Source organism: Octodon degus, unplaced genomic scaffold (genome assembly GCF_000260255.1).
Source record: "Octodon degus isolate 3935 unplaced genomic scaffold, OctDeg1.0 scaffold00048, whole genome shotgun sequence".
In the NCBI taxonomy this organism is placed as follows: domain Eukaryota; kingdom Metazoa; phylum Chordata; class Mammalia; order Rodentia; family Octodontidae; genus Octodon; species Octodon degus.
This window is the reverse complement of record NW_004524624.1, coordinates 9,928,859-9,935,622: the sequence shown is the minus strand read 5'-3', so window position 1 is coordinate 9,935,622 and position 6,764 is coordinate 9,928,859. Positions and strand designations below refer to the sequence as shown.

Sequence of the window (6,764 nt, the reverse complement as noted above, 5' to 3'; positions counted from 1 at the left end):
AGAGGCTGAGGTAGGAGCATTGCTGTGAGTTCAAGGCCAGTTGAGCCAGGCTGAACTACATACATAGCGAGATCCTGTCTCAAAAAACTAACCAAACCACCTCCCAAGCACCCCCCAAACAACACCTGGCCTTTATGTGCTAAAGCTAGAGAGAAATATGCTCTATGACCTAGCTATCTATTTGAGAAAATTGAGTGTGTCCATCCATGAATATATAGGTATAAAATTATTTTCATTCATAATAGCACCAAACCAGATCCATCTGGAATGCCCATCAATGCTAGAATGGATAAACTGTAACTTATTCATAGATTAAATATTACATAGTAATAGAAAGGAACAGGCTATTGGTACAAAATAATTATATCTCCCAAGTACAATGCTGAAAGACTCCTATGATTCCATTTATATAAAGTTCAAGAACAGGCAAAGTAGATCAGTGGTGATAGAAGCAGCCACTCTTGGCTGTAAACATGACACTGGGACAACACCTGCAAACAGGGACTGTCCTGGCACCAAGCCCTGCCTGTAGCTTGTTCCCACCAAAGCACTTCCTCTGTTGCCAGGGTCCGCCATATTTACATGGCTGGCTAAGCCCTAGCATTGGTGTTACCTCCTGGGAGAGGCCTTCTGGCCCATCTCCCTCAGGTGCCACCTCCCGGCCATTGTTTGTTCACTTCCTTCGCAGCAGTGGCCCACTCCATGAATTTTTATTTTGTTTGTGTCTTTCTTGTCTTTCCACCTTCTCCTTCAAAAAAAGCTCTTGACTGGAAAAAAAAAAAAAAAAAAAAAAAAGCTGCCTTTACTGGGGCAGGCATAAGATGGAGCCTCTGGGGAATAGGGACAGACAGACTCCAAGACCGGTGTTTTCTCCTCACCCAGCAGTGCACCTTCTGAGCTGACCCGCATACTGCCCCACTCCACTCTGCATTCTTCCCAACACTCTTCTTGAAGATTTCAACATCCCTGCAAAACAGCTTTCCAGCCTGCTGGCCTCTCAGCCCTTGATTTCCTCTCTTGGTCCACTCTTCTCTCTCTAAATGCTTGCTTCCCAACTTCGCTGTTCAAACCCCTACACTCCTTGTCATTCTTACTCTTCAGAGTGAAGAACTGATTCTTCCTCCTTCTCTGAGCCCTTTAACAGTGAGGTGCATCCCCAGGCTTTTATTAATCTTGAAACAGGCCCTCACTAAGCCACTAAGTGGCCCAGGCTGGGCTCAAAATATATATATTTTTAAATTTTTTTTACATTTATTTATTTATTTGTGTGTGTGTGTGTGTGTGTGTGTGTGTGTGGCCAGCTCAGCCCACCAGGGGGCAGGGCTGGCTGGCATGTGGTGCTGGGGGATCGAACCGCGGTCCCTGTGCTTTGCCAAGCTTGTTCCAAGTAGGTGCTTTAGACCACTGAGCCATCGCTCCTGCCCCTCAAAATATATTTTTTAATATATATATTAAAAACCGGGGATTGAACTTAGGCCCTTGCGCTTGCCAGGGAAGCGCTTATTCCACTGAGCCATCTCCCCGGCTGGGCTCAAATTTTGATCTTCCTGCCTCAGCCTCCCAGAGTTGTTGGGGTTACAGCCATGCCCAACCATGCCTGGCTTCTCATCCTTTCTGATATTTTGGTAGCATTCAACAGTTTATCTTTTCTGCATTGAAATACTATTTGTCTTCAAGCCCACAACACTCTCCTTGTCCTCTTCTTTCTGTATCTTTCTTGTCCTCCTTTGCTTGTTCTCGACCCCCTGGCTTTTGAACCTGGCTTAGTCTGTGGGCTTTCTCTCTTTTCCATTTCCACATATCCCTTGCTGATCTCCTGTACTCAAACTTATTCTTTTAAATACTAACTGTAAGCAGACGGTCACATCTCTGTGTCCACTTGGATATGTAATAATGTGACAGAAGTGGTATTAACACCTAATGCTGGGGGCTGCAGAGATAGTTCAGTAGAATAGGCTCTTGTCTGGCAAGTGCAGAGTCCTGAGTTCAATCTCTGGTACCGCAAAAACAAACAAACAAAACCCCACCTGATGCCTGAAACTTCCTGCTCCTTATGCCTTCACAGCTCAGGAAATGTCAGCATCATTCTTGTGCTGGCCCAGGCCCATACATTTGAGTCTCTTACTTCCAGCCCTTTTATAAGTTAGGTCCTGCCTAGCAAGCGCAAGGTCCTGTGTTTAGTTTCTGGTACCCAAAAATGAATGAATGAATAAATAAGTGCATACATAAAAGTCATACCAACATGTTGTTGGCCCCTTTCAGTGGCACTAGGGAAGGAAACTAGGGTCTCTCACATGCTAACAAGCTCTCTGCCACTCTTTGGCACCCTGGCTCCATCTGTGTCTTTTACATGGTTTCCTATTCCACTCAGAAAATGCCAAAGACCTCCCAGGAGTCCCGCTCACCTCAGTCCAGGACCCCCTCCTCCCACCTGAGGATCCCTGTCCTGCTTTTTCTCCTGGGATGGCTCCGATCTGGCAGCTGCAGGGCTCACTCACACCCTCATTCCTTGGGCCTTAGCTAATCACCACCTTATCACCAGGCCTTCACTTGTCCACCCTATCTAAAATTACAACCCTCCCACACTTCCTGCTTCCTTCCCTGCTTTAAAATTCTGTTTTTTAAATGATTATACTTTATTTCTTAGAGCCATTTTAGGTTTACTGAAAAATTGCGCATGAAAGTACTGACAGTTCCCACAGATCCCCTCCGCCCAACCTTGATTCTTAACAATTTGCATGGTGTAGGTTTCAGTCTAGTAGTCTGGTGTGGTCTTAAAACTGTGGAGCCCAGGTTGGCCTCAAGCTCCTGCCTCCATCTCCAGTGCTGGGATTGCAGGTATATGACAAGCCACACCTCATTCTTTGTGTTGTACATTCTGTGGCTTTTAACAAATGCATAATGTCACATATCGACTACTGTGGGATCAGACTAGTTTTAGTTCCCTGTGCTGCACCTACTCATCCCTCCCTCCACGCAAGCCCTTGGCAACCGCTGATCTTTCTCCTCTCTGTAGTTCTGCCTTCTTCAAAATGTCACATTGTGACATTTTGGGAACTCACAGTAAGCAGCCTTTTCAGTTTGCCTTCTTTCACTTCATTATATGCAGCTAAGGGTCACATGTCTTCTCATGGTTTGAGAATTCTACCTCCTTGGAAGTTATCTTTTAATATATATATATATATATATATATATATATATATATATATATATATATATATATTTTACTACTGGGGGTAGAACTCAGGATATTGCTGAGCTATCTCCCTGGCCTTGTTTCTATATATTTTACTTATATTTATTGTTTGTCTTCTACAAAGAAATGTGTGTTTTATGCCAGGTATAGGTAGGTGTACATCTGTAGTTCCAGCTACTTGGGAAGCTGAGGCAGAATGACCACAAGTTTTAGGCTAACTGGGTAACTTAGCAAGACCCTGTCTCAAAATAAAATACAAGGTGCTGAGGATATAGCTTAGTGGCACAGTGCCCTGGTACAAAAAACCCCCTAGAACAGTAGAAAGGAGCTGGGGGTGCTGCTTTACAGTAGAACCTTCACTCACCATAAGTGAGGCCTTGTGTTCAATCTTCAGCATGACAAAAGTAAGTGTTTCATGACAAGGACCACCCCCAACCATGCTGCCCAAGTTGGCCAATATCAGGCCTCCAATGATTCTTCTGCCTCAGCCTGGCAAGTGGCTGGGATGCCAGCTGTACTCACTGCACTTGATTAGGACAGATTCTTGTTTACTCTGTCCACTGCTATAGCCTTAGTTGTGGAAACTGCAGCTCAGAGGTGTGTTTAAGAACTATCAGTTGGGGGCCAGGGAGATACCTCAATAGAATAAGCGCTTGCTTGGCAAGGGTCCTGAGTTCAATCCCCGGTACTGTAAAAAAAAAAAAAAAAAAGAACTATCAATTGAATTGTTGTTGGTTTTTTTTTGGTACTAGGGATTACTAGTCTGCCTTCCCATTGCTAATACCTGACCCACAGTTTAATGGAGGTTTAATTTGGCTCAGATGTCAAGACCAGAGGCTGGCAAAGATGCTTAGCTCTTGGCTGCCTGGGAAACAGGAGGGGAACCAACAGGGAACCAGTCAAGGATCTCATATAACACCCCAGGTCACAACTCCAAGACCCATAGACACACCCAGAAGTGTGTTTTACTAAGGGCACTTCTTTCTTTCGTTTTTTTTCTTTCTTTTTTTTAATCAAAAAGCTTGTATTTAAATTTTTTTAAAAGGCACATTAAATCAATTCTTGTAAGAGTAGGCGGGGGCTGGAGAGATGGCTCAGTGGTCTAAAGCACCTACTTAGAACAAGCTTAGCAAAGCATTAGGGACCGCGGTTCGATCCCCCAGCACCACATGCCAGCCCCGCCCCCTGGTGGGCTGAGCTGGCCACACACACCACACACTCTCTCTGTCTCTCTCTCTCTCTCAAATAAATAAAAATTAAAAAAAAAAAAAAAAAAAAAAGAGTAGGCAGGGATCAGGAGTGGGAACAAAAGATTATCCCACTTTACCCAACATACACTAGTGTCATTTTTCAAACTTACACAGATTCCATTTCTAGTCCCCCTTTTTCTCTTCTGAAAGGACTCCAAATCTACCATGTTAAACAAAAAGTTCTTGAGGTTAGGGCTAGGGTTCTGTGCTAGCAAGAGCGGAAGGATGTCCTGGAGTCTTTTTCGGGTCACTCTACTGCCCACCAACTCCTCCCTTACAACATGAGCTGGTTTCATTTGGAGTCACAAATTTCTGTTCATCCTGAGCTCTCTGGCTCTAGGAAGGGCCCTTCATACCCAACAGTCATCAGAGCTGCGGGGGCGGGGTCCCTGCCACTAACCTGTTTCATTCTTGCGTTTTTTTCGGCTGCTATGACCACTCCCTGAGGAAGTGGAAGAAGCAGCCTTCTGAGGCTTCACTCCCTGCACAGATCCATGCAGATCCTCAGGGTCCTCCTGGCTGGGCTCATTTTCCTGATTGCGGAAGTCTGGAAAACTGTCACTTTATGTCCCACTTCCTGGCTCCCTTTTTTCAATGAACTGGTCCTGAACTCCTGCCTACGGACTTGCACTCACGGCAGCTGCTGACGTGACTGAAGATTTACTGAAGAGCCGCTCCAGTTCCTTCGAGCATTTTTGCTGTTGGAGTTTTTTTGGTTGGTCAGATAGTGATCCCAGCCACAAATAATACTGCCATACATCTGAGTGTCTTCCAAGTAGCTTCCCTCAAAAGCATAGATCTGTCTCTCCAAGTTTGCTTCTGCTTCCGCTTCCCGAGCTCTGCCAAAGCCTGCCTGGTGCCTGGGATCTGCAGGGCCACCTTGTTGTGCATTGCCATGTTGGGCTGGAGCAGCGGTGACAGTGCGAGGCTACTAAGGGCATTTTTTTTTTTTTTTAAATTTTTATTTATGTGTGTGTGTGTGTGTGTGTGTGTGTGTGTGTGTGGCCAGCTCAGCCCACCAGGGGGCAGGGCTGGCTGGCATGTGGTGCTGGGGGATTGAACCGCGGTCCCTTTTTGCTTTGCTAAGCTTATTCTAAGAAGGTGCTTTAGACCACTGAGCCATCTCACCAGCCCAAGCATTTCTTAAAACAATCAGTTTGATGTAACTAAGGCTAACCATCAAGGGAATGGACTAAGGGGTTGTGATGCTAGACAAGCACTCTATCACTGAACTACATCCCCATTCATTCATTCATACATGAATGACAGGATCTTGCAAGGCTGGTCTCCAACCCATGATCCTCTTTCCTTTGCATTCCAGTGCCAAGTTTACACGGGTGTGCTTCTGCCTTAAAATACCTGTCACCCTTAAGGGAGGAAAGGTTTATTTTAGTTTACAGTTTGTAGAGGTTTCAGTCCACAGTCAACTGGTTTCTAGAGTTTGGTACATGGCAGAGGAGAAAGAGTCTGTGGCAGGGCAGAAAGAAAGCAGCAAATCTTCCTTCCATCTTTCTTTTTATATTCTATCCAGGTTACAAGCCTGCTGGTTGGTGCCACCCACACCCACAACTATGCTAAGTCAACCTGTGGACTGATTTAGTTATCACACACCCTTGCTCCATATTCACACACTCCTGATCCAGGCCTACCTATGAGCAAATGAGGCTTTCTGGGGAACCTCTAGATAGGCTACCATGCCCACCTTCGTGTGTGTGTGTGTGTGTATGATACTGAGGGTTGAGCCCAGGGCCTTAGCACTGAGCTACATCCCCTCCTATGTTATTTTTTAAATTTTAAGACAGTATTTCACTAAGTTGCCCAGGCTGACTTGAAACTCTGGGTTTTCTTTCCTCAGCCTCCTGATTAGCTATAATTACATGTGTATATCACCACAAGGGCTAAAATATTAAGTGAATAGTATATTTATTTGAAGAATAAATTTTTATCTATAACCTGCTTGGTAAAAGACTATAAAATAGTGCTTAGCTTTCTGGACCCTTAGAATTTATGGTACTGGGGAGTGAATACAGGGGCAGTCTAGCTATGTTCCCAGTGCTTTTTAAATTTTGAGACAGGCTTTCCTTACAGACTGTCTCTTAACATGTGACTCTTTGCCTTAGCCTCGGGGGTAGCTATGTCGCAGGCTCACCCTCAGTTGTTGAGAAATAGAACCTTGTGAGTTGGAACAATGGCAGGCAGCCCAAGAAAGGGCAGGGAAGATGGGCTGCACTATCCCATTTGCTACCACTGTATTTTTGTCTTTTTGAGACAAGGTCTCACTATGCCTTTCAGGCTGGACTTGAACTCACTTTGTAGCC

General features: G+C 45.0%; 1 pseudogene; it reads right to left on the bottom strand.

The window, feature by feature from the left end:
- Nucleotides 1-4,595: 4,595 nt before the first annotated feature.
- Nucleotides 4,596-5,343, bottom strand: LOC101571204 (annotated as a pseudogene).
- Between the last annotated feature and the right edge of the window lie 1,421 nt (nucleotides 5,344-6,764).